The 15128-nt window shown below is 39.0% G+C and overlaps 1 protein-coding gene and 1 long non-coding RNA gene across 8 annotated transcripts in view; one reads left to right on the top strand and one right to left on the bottom strand.

Moving 5' to 3' along the window:
• The window catches only part of LOC125761830 (uncharacterized), a 237481-nt gene that overhangs the window by 121722 nt on the left and 100631 nt on the right, over positions 1-15128 (bottom strand). The window contains exon 2 of the long non-coding RNA XR_007418142.1: positions 2838-4457. This is a non-coding gene — a long non-coding RNA (uncharacterized LOC125761830). The remainder of the gene's footprint in view (positions 1-2837; positions 4458-15128) is intronic.
• The window catches only part of LOC125761790 (protein madd-4), a 141638-nt gene that overhangs the window by 53623 nt on the left and 72887 nt on the right, over positions 1-15128 (top strand). The window lies entirely within an intron of this gene.

The raw sequence follows: 15128 nt of genomic DNA, 5'->3' as shown, positions 1-15128 counted from the left end.
AGAAGAAAATGTAGTCATTGGTGCCATCTATCGACCACAAGTTAAAGATTGGCGATCCGTTGGTTACCGACCGAGTTATAGGTAAAACTTGGTGCAAAAATGAGGAAAATTTTACATTTTATCAAACAGGGTAAGGAACTTGGTTCCTCGAATAACTTCCGGTACGGACACCTGAGAGCATGGCTGTCCCAGTAGAAAATGTAGCCATTGGTGCCATCTAGCGACCACAAGTTAAAGATTGGCGATCCGTTGGATACCGACCGAGTCATAGGCAAAACTTGGTGCAAAAATGAGCCTTAGTCAATTTTCATTTTTTTGATTTTTTTGATTTTTTTATTATTTTTCACTCTTTTTTTATTTAAAGCATTACTTGAGTGAAAAGAAACACATTGCAACCAATTGGCATTAAAATAAATCAATTTCATTTTTTTTGCAAAATATCCCAAAAAAAACGTAAGGGGTAAGCCTTATGAAATTTTCGAGTTGAAAATTTTTTAAAATTTTTTTTCTGATTTTTTATTATTTTTCTAATTTAAAGCATTATTTGAGTGAAAAGAAACACATTGCAACAAATTCGCATTAAAATAAATCATTTTTTTTTTAATTTTCCTGAATTGCTCAAAAATGAGGAAAATTTTACATTTTCTCAAACAGGGTAAGGAACTTGGTTCCTCGAATAACTTCCGGCACGGACACCTGCGAGCATGGCTGTCCAAGAAGAAAATGTAGCCATTGGTGCCATCTATCGACCACAAGTTAAAGATTGGTGATCCGTTGGATACCGACCGAGTTATAGGCAAAACTTGGTGCAAAAATGAGGAAAATTTTACATTTTCTCAAACAGGGTAAGGAACTTGGTTCCTCGAATAACTTCCGGCACGGACACCTGAGAGCATGGCCGTCCAAGAAGAAAATGTAGCCATTGGTGCCATCTATCGACCACAAGTTAAAGATTAGCGATTTGTTGGATACCGACCGAGTTATAAGCAAAACTTGGTGCAAAAATGAGCCTTAGTCAATTTTCATTTTTTTGATTTTTTTGATTTTTTTATTATTTTTCACTCGTTTTTTTATTTAAAGCATTACTTGAGTGAAAAGAAACACATTGCAACCAATTGGCATTAAAATAAATTAATTTCATTTTTTTTGCAAAATTTCGCAAAAAAACGTAAGGGGTAAGCCTTATGAAATTTTCGAGTTGAAAATTTTTTAAAATTTTTTTTCTGATTTTTTATTATTTTCTAGTTTAAAGCATTATTTGAGTGAAAAGAAACACATTGCAACAAATTCGCATTAAAATAAATCATTTTTTTAAATTTTCCTAAATTACTCAAAAATGAGGAAAATTTTATATTTTCTCAAACAGGGTAAGGAACTTGGTTCCTCGAATAACTTCCGGCACGGACACCAGAGAGCATGGCTGTCCAAGAAGAAAATGTAGCCATTGGTGCCATCTATCGACCACAAGTTAAAGATTGGCGATCCGTTGGATACCGACCGAGTTATAGGCAAAACTTGGTGCAAAAATGAGGAAAATTTTACATTTTCTCAAACAGGGCAAGGAACTTGGTTCCTCGAATAACTTCCGGCACGGACACCTGAGAGCATGGCCGTCCAAGAAGAAAATGTAGCCATTGGTGCCATCTATCGACCACAAGTTAAAGATTGGTGATCCGTTGGATACCGACCGAGTTATAGGCAAAACTTGGTGCAAAAATGAGCCTTAGTCAATTTTATTTTTTTTTTATTTTTTTGATTTTTTTATTATTTTTCACTCTTTTTTTTTATTTAAAGCATTACTTGAGTGAAAAGAAACACATTGCAACCAATTGGCATTAAAATAAATCAATTTCATTTTTTTTGCAAAATTTCCCAAAAAAAACGTAAGGGGTAAGCCTTATGAAATTTTCGAGTTGAAAATTTTTTAAAATTTTTTTTCTGATTTTTTATTATTTTTCTAATTTAAAGCATTATTTGAGTGAAAAGAAACACATTGCAACAAATTCGCATTAAAATAAATCATTTTTTTTTTAATTTTCCTGAATTGCTCAAAAATGAGGAAAATTTTACATTTTCTCAAACAGGGTAAGGAACTTGGTTCCTCGAATAACTTCCGGCACGGACACCTGCGAGCATGGCTGTCCAAGAAGAAAATGTAGCCATTGGTGCCATCTATCGACCACAAGTTAAAGATTGGTGATCCGTTGGATACCGACCGAGTTATAGGCAAAACTTGGTGCAAAAATGAGGAAAATTTTACATTTTCTCAAACAGGGTAAGGAACTTGGTTCCTCGAATAATTTCCGGCACGGACACCAGAGACCATGGCCGTCCAAGAAGAAAATGTAGCCATTGGTGCCATCTATCGACCACAAGTTAAAGATTGGTGATCCGTTGGATACCGACCGAGTTATAGGCAAAACTTGGTGCAAAAATGAGCCTTAGTCAATTTTCATTTTTTTGATTTTTTTGATTTTTTTATTATTTTTCACTCTTTTTTTATTTAAAGCATTACTTGAGTGAAAAGAAACACATTGCAACCAATTGGCATTAAAATAAATCAATTTCATTTTTTTTGCAAAATATCCCAAAAAAAACGTAAGGGGTAAGCCTTATGAAATTTTCGAGATGAAAATTTTTTAAAATTTTTTTCTGATTTTTATTATTTTTCTAATTTAAAGCATTATTTGAGTGAAAAGAAACACATTGCAACAAATTCGCATTAAAATAAATCATTTTTTTAAATTTTCCTAAATTACTCAAAAATGAGGAAAATTTTATATTTTATCAAACAGGGTAAGGAACTTGGTTCCTCGAATAACTTCCGGCACGGACACCAGAGAGCATGGCTGTCCAAGAAGAAAATGTAGCCATTGGTGCCATCTATCGACCACAGGTTAAAGATTGGCGATCCGTTGGATACCGACCGAGTTATAGGCAAAACTTGGTGCAAAAATGAGGAAAATTTTACATTTTCTCAAACAGGGTAAGGAACTTGGTTCCTCGAATAACTTCCGGTACGGACACCTGAGAGCATGGCCGTCCAAGAAGAAAATGTAGCCATTGGTGCCATCTATCAACCACAAGTTAAAGATTAGCGATCCGTTGGATACCGACCGAGTTATAGGCAAAACTTGGTGCAAAAATGAGGAAAATTTTACATTTTCTCAAACAGGGTAAGGAACTTGGTTCCTCGAATAACTTCCGGCACGGACACCTGAGAGCATGGCCGTCCAAGAAGAAAATGTAGCCATTGGTGCCATCTATCGACCACAAGTTAAAGATTGGTGATCCGTTGGATACCGACCGAGTTATAGGCAAAACTTGGTGCAAAAATGAGCCTTAGTCAATTTTCATTTTTTTGATTTTTTTGATTTTTTTATTATTTTTCACTCTTTTTTTATTTAAAGCATTACTTGAGTGAAAAGAAACACATTGCAACCAATTGGCATTAAAATAAATCAATTTCATTTTTTTTGCAAAATATCCCAAAAAAAACGTAAGGGGTAAGCCTTATGAAATTTTCGAGTTGAAAATTTTTTAAAATTTTTTTTCTGATTTTTTATTATTTTTCTAATTTAAAGCATTATTTGAGTGAAAAGAAACACATTGCAACAAATTCGCATTAAAATAAATCATTTTTTTAAATTTTCCTAAATTACTCAAAAATGAGGAAAATTTTATATTTTATCAAACAGGGTAAGGAACTTGGTTCCTCGAATAACTTCCGGCACGGACACCAGAGAGCATGGCTGTCCAAGAAGAAAATGTAGCCATTGGTGCCATCTATCGACCACAAGTTAAAGATTGGCGATCCGTTGGTTACCGACCGAGTTATAGGTAAAACTTGGTGCAAAAATGAGGAAAATTTTACATTTTATCAAACAGGGTAAGGAACTTGGTTCCTCGAATAACTTCCGGTACGGACACCTGAGAGCATGGCTGTCCCAGTAGAAAATGTAGCCATTGGTGCCATCTAGCGACCACAAGTTAAAGATTGGCGATCCGTTGGATACCGACCGAGTCATAGGCAAAACTTGGTGCAAAAATGAGCCTTAGTCAATTTTCATTTTTTTGAATTTTTTGATTTTTTTATTATTTTTCACTCTTTTTTTTATTTAAAGCATTACTTGAGTGAAAAGAAACACATTGCAACCAATTGGGATTAAAATAAATCAATTTCATTTTTTTGCAAAATTTCCCAAAAAAAAAACGTAAGGGGTAAGCCTTATGAAATTTTCGAGTTGAAAATTTTTTAAAAAATTTTTTCTGATTTTTTATTATTTTTCTAATTTAAAGCATTATTTGAGTGAAAAGAAACACATTGCAACAAATTCGCATTAAAATAAATCATTTTTTTTTTAATTTTCCTGAATTGCTCAAAAATGAGGAAAATTTTACATTTTCTCAAACAGGGTAAGGAACTTGGTTCCTCGAATAACTTCCGGCACGGACACCTGCGAGCATGGCTGTCCAAGAAGAAAATGTAGCCATTGGTGCCATCTATCGACCACAAGTTAAAGATTGGTGATCCGTTGGATACCGACCGAGTTATAGGCAAAACTTGGTGCAAAAATGAGGAAAATTTTACATTTTCTCAAACAGGGTAAGGAACTTGGTTCCTCGAATAACTTCCGGCACGGACACCTGAGAGCATGGCCGTCCAAGAAGAAAATGTAGCCATTGGTGCCATCTATCGACCACAAGTTAAAGATTGTCGATTCGTTGGATACCGACCGAGTTATAAGCAAAACTTGGTGCAAAAATGAGCCTTAGTCAATTTTCATTTTTTGATTTTTTTGATTTTTTTATTATTTTTCACTCTTTTTTTTATTTAAAGCATTACTTGAGTGAAAAGAAACACATTGCAACCAATTGGCATTAAAATAAATCAATTTCATTTTTTTTGCAAAATTTCGCAAAAAAACGTAAGGGGTAAGCCTTATGAAATTTTCGAGTTGAAAATTTTTTAAAATTTTTTTTCTGATTTTTTATTATTTTCTAGTTTAAAGCATTATTTGAGTGAAAAGAAACACATTGCAACAAATTCGTATTAAAATAAATCATTTTTTTAAATTTTCCTAAATTACTCAAAAATGAGGAAAATTTTATATTTTCTCAAACAGGGTAAGGAACTTGGTTCCTCGAATAACTTCCGGCACGGACACCAGAGAGCATGGCTGTCCAAGAAGAAAATGTAGCCATTGGTGCCATCTATCGACCACAAGTTAAAGATTGGCGATCCGTTGGATACCGACCGAGTTATAGGCAAAACTTGGTGCAAAAATGAGCCTTAGTCAATTTTATTTTTTTTTAGTTTTTTGTTTTTATTATTATTTTTCACTCTTTTTTTTATTTAAAGCATTACTTGAGTGAAAAGAAACACATTGCAACCAATTGGCATTAAAATAAATCAATTTCATTTTTTTTGCAAAATTTCCCAAAAAAAACGTAAGGGGTAAGCCTTATGAAATTTTCGAGTTGAAAATTTTTTAAAATTTTTTTTCTGATTTTTTATTATTTTTCTAATTTAAAGCATTATTTGAGTGAAAAGAAACACATTGCAACAAATGCGCATTAAAATAAATCATTTTTTTAAATTTTCCTAAATTACTCAAAAATGAGGAAAATTTTATATTTTATCAAACAGGGTAAGGAACTTGGTTCCTCGAATAACTTCCGGCACGGACACCAGAGAGCATGGCCGTCCAAGAAGAAAATGTAGCCATTGGTGCCATCTATCGACCACAAGTTAAAGATTGGTGATCCGTTGGATACCGACCGAGTTATAGGCAAAACTTGGTGCAAAAATGAGCCTTAGTCAATTTTCATTTTTTTGATTTTTTTGATTTTTTTATTATTTTTCACTCTTTTTTTTATTTAAAGCATTACTTGAGTGAAAAGAAACACATTGCAACCAATTGGCATTAAAATAAATCAATTTCATTTTTTTTGCAAAATATCCCAAAAAAAACGTAAGGGGTAAGCCTTATGAAATTTTCGAGTTGAAAATTTTTTAAAATTTTTTTTCTGATTTTTTATTATTTTTCTAATTTAAAGCATTATTTGAGTGAAAAGAAACACATTGCAACAAATTCGCATTAAAATAAATCATTTTTTTAAATTTTCCTAAATTACTCAAAAATGAGGAAAATTTTATATTTTATCAAACAGGGTAAGGAACTTGGTTCCTCGAATAACTTCCGGCACGGACACCAGAGAGCATGGCCGTCCAAGAAGAAAATGTAGCCATTGGTGCCATCTATCGACCACAAGTTAAAGATTGGCGATCCGTTGGATACCGACCGAGTTATAGGCAAAACTTGGTGCAAAAATGAGGAAAATTTTACATTTTCTCAAACAGGGTAAGGAACTTGGTTCCTCGAATAACTTCCGGCACGGACACCTGAGAGCATGGCCGTCCAAGAAGAAAATGTAGCCATTGGTGCCATCTATCGACCACAAGTTAAAGATTAGCGATCCGTTGGATACCGACCGAGTTATAGGCAAAACTTAGAGCAAAAATGAGCCTTAGTCAATTTTTATTTTTTTGATTTTTTTGATTTTTTTATTATTTTTCACTCTTTTTTTTATTTAAAGCATTACTTGAGTGAAAAGAAACACATTGCAACCAATTGGCATTAAAATAAATCAATTTCATTTTTTTTGCAAAATTTCCCAAAAAAAACATAAGGGGTAAGCCTTATGAAATTTTCGAGTTGAAATTTTTTTAAATTTTTTTTTCTGATTTTTTATTATTTTTCTAATTTAAAGCATTATTTGAGTGTAAAGAAACTTATCTCAACAAATTTGAATTAAAAGACAACAATTTGTAAAATTTTGACCGTTACAGAAAACTGTCATGGCGACAAGCCTCGCTTCTAATATTGATTTTTCGCTGAAAATACACTCAAAGCGACTTTACGCAATTTTTTTATATGGAGTTTTGCAAAAAGTTTCAGAATCGCGTTTGCAAACGCGACGATTGTTTGCTTGCTAAGCGTTTAGTGATTGCTAAGCGTTTAGTGACGGGGTTAGGGAAAATGTTTAAAACTAAGGTTGATTTGAGAAGTAGTCAGCGTAATAGAAAAATTCAGCTTACTTACAAAAGCGATGAAAGCTTCTTTAAGAATCCACATTGATACTCACTGTAGTACTTTCGATACTCGCATCCTTTAGTTTGTCGAAAATTTTACTATCATGAAGAAATATACCCCACGTACAAACTCATCACATTCTCATTACTGCTCACCATATTGTCACCCATCCATTTGCCAAGCCATTTTACCCCATTCTGCTTCGCCATTCTACCTTTTTGCGCTGATTAAGTTTAACCACCACGAAGACAAATGGCAGATACCCTAGGATACCCATATTTCCCGGAAAGTGACACTGAAACACTCGGCTCCACTCGTATATGTGTGCCGCGAGGGTTGCCATATGATCTCCTGTGTCAAACGACACGCTGCACGACAAGAAGCTAATCTTGTTATCGTATGATAATAACTCAGCTTACAGCTCAAACTCTCCATCTTCCGCCTGCCGGCAAGTTAAAGGCTCCTTGGTCAGCCAATGTGTTAAGCTACCGACAAACGTAACGCCGGAAGGGAACCATTAGCACACCGGGCTACCGGGCCATCCAAACCACCACATCCGACAAAACGGAACGGGTAAGGCGAACGAAGTGACACTGGTTGGCACAAAAAGCGGAGGGTTCGGTGTTTCGGTCGTAGCGCAATGATTCAACAATCAACCTTGTTAGCAGGTTGTAGTGAAGCAAAGAAGCACGTTGACTTGAACATCAGGATACTTGATCAGTGACACCTTCGGTTCTGTGGCAAAAAAGGGTGGATGTGCACATTTGTTCCACCAGGAGAGCGTGCTAATGCTGTCCTTTTCCACACAGGTGCTTTAATTGCTTTGATGTTGGGATCATCAATTAAGAGGGCTCAGGTTCGTTAATTTACCGTGCGAAACTTTTACTTTCATTGTCAACGCAGGTGTCATGTGGTGATGGGGAAAATGGGTAATTAAGGTTTCTATTCTAGATTCTAAATAAGTAATCACAGTGCTATGAGGAAAATTGCTATTTGGAAAAGAATTTGTAAGAATCATTAGAAAATACTGCAATATTTAAATAAATAACATATATCAGTTCGAGCTTGTCGGTGGTGTATGTGATAGCGGCGACGGTCTTTATAACCACCAGTGATCTGGTATCAAATCCCATCCGGACCGGTACCTTCGCAAAGAAGAAACACCCGTTTATTTGCCGCTTTCTTCACATTTTCTAGTGAATTTCAGTTAAATATTTGGCAACAGGGTCGAACAATGGTGAACTCTTTGTACACAAGGGTTACCTAACTTTTGCTGCTAATGGACGTGATTTTGTAGCTTTGTACGCTTCTTTGTCGAAAACGCTGCAACAAAGGACAAACTCATACACACGCTCTCCAGTGGTTGGTAAAATATCCGGCATCCATGCATAAAATATGAACGAAGTAAATTCGGCATTAAGTCGCGGGGTGCTTCTCCAATCAACAGTGATAGCGACCGCGACAAGAAGGCACAAAACCGTATTTAGGTCAGATGCGGGTGCACTCAACCGCACTACCCTCACACAGCATCAACCTGCCCGATGTCACCACATTAATGGCACTCGAGCAAAACGCCACTGTTTGCACTCGAAATCTCCGTACGTCCATCATCGAGTGCGTTTCAATAATCAGACAACCAAAGTGTCGTTAGCATAACAGTCGGGGTTAGCATACGGGAATCGGAACGGTGGGTGGAGAGCTAATCTTGTCCGATTCCGAGCAGCCCGAGTTGACGGAGACGCACAAACAATCGGCCATTCAGTTGTCTAAACAGTTTACCTTACCAGCGCATCGGAAAGCACACAGAAGCATCGGTCATCACCTTCCAAGCACAGAAACCATTCAAACACTTGACTGACTGTTTGGCTTTGCGACTGTTAAATATCAACTCACGACCGGGCGGCGACCGACACGGTCGTCTTTGTTCGTTTACATTTCGTTAATTAAACTTCACTCGCGGGCAATGGACATTTCGTGCGCATCAGCGTCCCGGGTGTGGAGACATCATCAATGATAACGAGGCTGGAAAACATACAACCATTCAGCGTACCGGGCACTGCCTAACGACCAAACGTTGAAGGTCTTACCCTCATTACCGGGCCATCGTTCAAGGCGTTCCACGGCGCAATACTTCTCCTGGCAGCGAAAGCAGTACTTAATCTCCCAGTCTAAGCCGAACCCGTTTCCGGGGATTATTATATCTACATCACTTTCCTAGCGTTAATTCTTTGGTGAAGGGTTTCTATTACATTCTTGCTTACCGCGCGCGGCATCATGCATCAGCGCGGTGTTTGGAAAATATTTCACCAGAGTGGCCACAGATTGTGTCAGTGTCTTCGGTACTTCACACCAACAGCTAGGAGAGTCTTTGAATTAATTTCACCGCTGAAAGCACGTGCTTCAACTTTATTCTCTCTGAACAACAAATTAAATTTTCACCTGACAACCTACCAAGGGAAGGGTAGGTTGCATTCTTCCTCACGGCAGAGCCTGTAGCCAGGAGAGTTAAAATAGTTTTCTCTGGCCAAGGGTGGCATCCGTAGGCACAAGATGGGTTCATTCCGTATGCATCGTCTGGCATCTCGAACATCTCTCTTACAATTCAGTAAAGTATCATCCGAATGGATGATTCCGAGCTGCTGATGCTACTCAGCCCGCCGGAATGGTTCGGTACGTAAGCAACCAGGGAGCCCTTGAGGAGTGCCCTGGAGTGCATTGTTTCGCTTCGAGACCAATGCCAATGCTTATGCTACGTTGCACACCATTTTCTCGGTAGCTCTACGACATTTCCTCTCTCCCAGTTGCGTGAAGCGCCTGTTTGGATGGATGTAATGAAGCATAATTTAGAGACACTTCCCCGGTAACTCCCAGTGTCCACGGCATGACGCCTTTCATAATGATGGTATCCTATGATGAAGATGAGATTTGAACACAGAAAAAAAATGTCAAAACAGACTACCAGTGTGGCAATACGATGCCGAATACACTGCAATCGTAAAGGCAGATGCATGATTGCTCAAAGAACCGAAGCTCTTAGCTGCTTCCATTGAAAAGCTAGCTTGTTTCAAGATGGTACGGCTCGTTCAGCTTCATGCTATTTAGGTAAGCAAAAGGATTGAGCCGATATGTTCGCCCAAATGAAAGGTAAACAAATTCAAGGCACTAGTGTTTAAATCGTTTTTCATTCTTTTGATATTCGGAGAAGCTCATCAGCAGTAGCCGGGTCCTTAGTTTGAGTGGAGAATAATAACTTAATGCGATTACAATGATCGATCGACGTGATTGCTCTCGATGTAGAACAATGTCGGATGGAAGCCCTTCTTCCGCTGAGGCTGATTTTTCACTTGAACTTGATAGTGTTTTCCAAGAAATGTTGGAATCATATTATCTGATATGCTTTCTGATCGAATGTTCTACATTCTGTAGGAGATTTAGTCGATGTGCTGCAATTTAATGATTGGCACTGGTATGCTTACATTTGTTTGGCATAAACAATTTTCTCATAGCAACTGAATACTGAAGCAGGCAGTTATTAACATTTTACTATCGTAGATTGGATTATGTTGTTTTGAATGTAAAATGTAAACGAGATTATGTATATTATTCATTACCTTGTGAAACCATTCGAATCATGCCTCAAATACGCTAGTGAGCATAAATAAGAATATCTTTTTGAAATTACATCCTTTTTTAATCGCGATTAACTATTACGTCATCGAGCTGCCCTATTAAACCACGGAAAGGTCAAATTATGGACTCTTCATTTACCTGTTAACCAGACCCAAACTTTAAACATTCGCCTGAAGATCTCTTAAAGCGAAAATCTTAAAGCTTTCTTCCTCACACGGCACTCAACAGTAATGCTTCTCAGTTCGGAGGAATCTAGTTTTACGGCATTAATTGGTCACTGGCCGTATTCTTCTCGGAGCTTTTCCATCCCTTTTTCGCTCATCCGCGATGCGATAATGAGATAAACATTATATGACTCATCGGAAGGCAGCTTTCCAAAAATCTTCGCATCCTACAAGACGAAAGCATCCCCGTACCACGTTCAACACGGGCGGCGTTCCATTAGCGAAGGCACTTGGCTGTAAGTTGTAATCTTCGGTCCCTTTCAAACCAAAATCCCTGCCAAACCCAGCAGGGGGTACGAAAGGCAACGAAACACAACATCAAGCCGAAAGATAAATACGCCCGGTGGTCCTTGGCGTTCGTCGTCCAAGCTGAGATTCATGCCCGGTAATGGTTCTCCTGTGCGGGATGGTGGGAAAGGATCGGTTTCAGTCTCAACACTGTCACGCTTCATTAAAATTTACCAACAAACGCTCGGCAGTCCATTAGAGTAGAAAGAGAGAGATCAGTGATGCCTTTCGGACGGAGCCACTTGAGCGAGCGTGCGGTGTACTGGAGTACCCTGGGTGGATTTGTTGGAAACCGAATGTCTTAAGGTGGTCGTCTACCTGTGCCACTATTTTACACCTTTCTCTGCATTCCACAAACCCGACTGGTTGAAGCGTGCAGATTGCGTTATTAAAGTCGCTCGCAGTTGAATTACCCGAAGTCATCGCCAACCTCAGGAAAAGATTCGCCGACATCGTGTCCAGTTACCAACGTATTGTACACAGCATTAACCACGTGTAACAATGGTTGTCTGGTACAAAATAAAGGAGAAAAAAGAGAGAACCAATATTAGCTTGTAACGCTGTAACCAACGAATACCTTTGAAGCCGTTCTGCCCTCGGGGAAACGACAGCGTAGACGCAGACCAGAAAGTGACACTGTGTAGGAGTATGTGTTATGTTTGTTTTAACACTTGAAATTAATTACTATCATCAGGCTTAACCGCACGCTGGCCACCACCATATCGTATCATCGTGGTAGACCACCGACCGCGTGGTCCGAAGGGAACATTGCGCTTTGCAAAGGCTGTTTCGAGTGGTGCCCTCCGTATGCCGGTGTTGTTTGGCGTTTATGTTGGTCCACACGTTAGTTCGTTCGGGTCGGTCGTACGCTCTGACGGTTTGGTCGGTCGTACATAGGTACGTTCCGGTGTGCCGTCTACGTAGGCAACAGGCCTTAAAGGTCCGACAAGCTGGCAAAACTGAACAAAATGTTGTACGCATATGGTAGGGATTTTGTTGTTAGCCAAGTTAAAAGTATTGTTGTACCACTGTTAATGGCTCTGTGTTGGTTACAGGTACATATTACGAGCAAACAGGATGAATTCTCAAAAAAAAAAACAGTGAGTCTCATGTGTTGCTTCGTCAGGACGTGTTGTGCCTGTGTGGACAAAAAAGATATTTCTTTTACCACCTTTAAGGGCAGGATTAATTAAATAGTTTTAAGAAACTTTTACAGTATTTAGCAAACATTTGTGTAGATAAGTTGTGGTTCTATTACGCACTCAGATGCATATAAAAAATCTTCCTTTTTTCACGGTAGTTAAAACTTTGGCAAAGTGTATCATCTGTTCCACGAGTGCTTCAATAATATTTATATGATCACCCTTGTTTTTAGGGCAACTAACCCAACATTTTCACCTACATCCTAGCGCCATATGTTCTCTTTATAACCATCTGGAGTCATCAGAACTCTCTACTATCCGAACAGGACCCTTCCTTCTGAAACGCAACAAGAAACAAGGATTTCTAACCGAAAGCGTTTAGTCATCATCGCCACGCACACACCACCAAACACATACGCACATTAATCTTTCCCTCGTTTGATACCACTTTCTACTGCCCAACAAGGCTCCCAAGACGTGGTTGTCTCAAGTACGAGAGTATAAGAGGGCCTTTCACCAACGAACCGTCAACGCGTCACGGTCCTCCAAGAACGCAAGCAACGGAACGTTCAGGAACCGAATGGAAGGACTTCCTTGCGCCGAACATCTTGGTGCGTGAGGTTAGGAATCTCATTAAAGTGTGTAAACACCAATCAAATTTATCTCAATGGTTATCGTGGGCCACTCGTGGACTACAAGGGTGTCTACTCCGTACGGTTTGGCGCTGCGTTCTGGAAAAGCTCCATAGCTCAAAGTCGAAGTTGCCGGAATTTCGGTGAGCTTCGGGTTTTCGGGCAGCGAGAGGTCATTTTTCAACGCACAAACAATGGGACACGGAAAAAGGGGTTTTGCGGGTTGGTCCCGATCCCGGTGTGAAGGGATCATAATTCATCGTCCTGTCGGTGCGGGATGCTTTCGCCAGTATGTCGAAGGTGGATATTAGAATGCGCGAACAGGAGAACAAAAAAAAAAGGTGCTAAGCATTAAATCATACCCAGGTTGCAGGAAAAGGGAACTTGTGAAGGCTTTGTTCTTCGTTTGTCGGTGGTACGGGAACGATTTGTGTTCAACAAACGAGCTCTAAAACAGTCATCAAGCGAACACATGTGAGGGGTTTGTGTGTGGATCTTTTCATCACGTAATTTGTCGACTTGTTTTAAGCTCCGGGTGTGGATAGAGAAGATATCCAGTTGAAGAGGAATTTAGTGGTAAAGAAAAGCAGTGCGGGAATGATTTACTTTAATAATCTTTACTAAATAAATGCTTTTTTCTCTTTTATTTCACAGGTGAGTACATTGATCAGACGTTTGTTTGCCACTTAGCCGACTTAGCGTGCCCGATTTTAGGAAGGTATTGTGCTTCACAAACAATCGTTATAAGTTGAAATGAAAAGTGAAGGAACGCAAAAACACACGCACAGGCAATACAGTGATGGATGAAGTAACACTGTTTAGCTGAGCATCGCGGTAATGATCACGTACGCTCTTTCGAAGTGAACAAAAGCAACCCAAAAACGGAAAGACCTTCAAAACAACCCCACGTCGTAAACGCAAGTAAACGATACATTTACTTTTTCCGCGTTGGCATCATTTCACTTCCAATCTATTTCACTTCCGTTGCCGTTCACTAGACGGAGCTCCCTGGATTAAGGTCATTTTTCCGCGTAATCCGGCATATCTTTTTGGGTGCTTTTTCACAGCTGTTCTCGTTTCATTTGTATCAAAACGCCGTTGTTTTATTGTCCCTTGGAAACGCACGTGTTTTGGCAGTATTTGATGTGCTATATGACACGTGTTTCGCGTGAATGGTGAGGCACTAATGAGTTGTGATGTTTTGACGGGAAGTAGAATATTATCTTCATATTAAAACATTTGCTAGAAGTGTTTCCGTGATACATGTCTGTATCGCATATTATATCAGTTGTGATAATCATTTCATAAAATACAACAAAAATTGATTACGCTCTTGTTCGTGTGTTATCAATTGTCGCTACTAGCACGATAAATGCTAAAGGATGTAATTTTTCCTATACAAAAACTCGACCTCTGGTGTACACAATTGCCCTCGCAGGAAGCTTACGGTGACGAAAAATGGCTGGTATTTGGTGAGAACTTTGACCCACCGTAAACAACACAGTACAAGCGGCAACTTTGCCTAGCGCGAATCGACGCTACCGGTCAGCTACGGTTAGAATCCACCAATCGGCTTCAATCCATTTCCCAGCAATAAATCCCGCTCAATTTTGTTCCACAAACATCACTGGCCCATTTCGGGCAGGAGGAATGAAAAGGTAAAAATACGAGCAGATTATGGTTGGAATCCGCTATGCATGGGAGCCTGCAAATGACGCGCAGATGGACAATGCAAAGAAAAATGAACCACCCAAGACCGAGGGATCATGACCTGTGGTTTTTTTTTTGGGGGAGGAACGGAAAAGAATGGAGTTGTGATGGGACGTCGTGATGGACGCACACACCAAAAAGGGCATAGATAAGTATTGTGCTTCGTAATAAATTTGCTCCGATTTAACGGATTTTCTGGGTTGGGATCAAACAAAGCCAGGACCGTGTAGGACCGCATTTGCGAAACGATCTTGGAGAAGTTGTACTGCTTTCGTGCTTTGCCATACCAATCAATTGAATGTTCGTGTGTGTGTGTGCGGATCCCCTAATAGCTGGCCGGCCACTTTTCATCGTGGGTGATCGATTGGCTCGGGTTCAAAGCGATGAGCTTAATCGATTGAATCT

Source organism: Anopheles funestus, chromosome 2RL (genome assembly GCF_943734845.2).
Source record: "Anopheles funestus chromosome 2RL, idAnoFuneDA-416_04, whole genome shotgun sequence".
NCBI classification, from domain to species: Eukaryota; Metazoa; Arthropoda; class Insecta; order Diptera; family Culicidae; genus Anopheles; species Anopheles funestus.
Note: the sequence above shows the minus strand (reverse complement) of the source record. Positions and strands in the feature narration are given on the sequence as shown.